The following is a 241-nucleotide window of genomic DNA, read 5'->3' as shown; positions in this document are numbered from 1 at the left end:
AGGCTGCGTTTTACTCACCCCCGAGGCATCCTAGGTGTATATGACTTTCTTCTTTCAGACGAATCCAGTCTATTAAAATAGAATAGAGATTCTATTAAAAGAAAGAGTTCTATTAAAAATTGTCTTTGATCTTTCAAGCTCTATCATTTCACTCAGCGGGTGTTGCATTGCTTCAGTCCAAAAGACGTGAAATAAAAAGCTCCCTTCCATAAAAAAAAGTGTCTCACACGGCTCTGGGGGG

Source organism: Sinocyclocheilus anshuiensis, unplaced genomic scaffold (genome assembly GCF_001515605.1).
Source record: "Sinocyclocheilus anshuiensis isolate Anshui unplaced genomic scaffold, SAMN03320099.WGS_v1.1 scaffold1448, whole genome shotgun sequence".
Lineage (NCBI taxonomy): Eukaryota > Metazoa > Chordata > Actinopteri > Cypriniformes > Cyprinidae > Sinocyclocheilus > Sinocyclocheilus anshuiensis.
Note: the sequence above shows the minus strand (reverse complement) of the source record.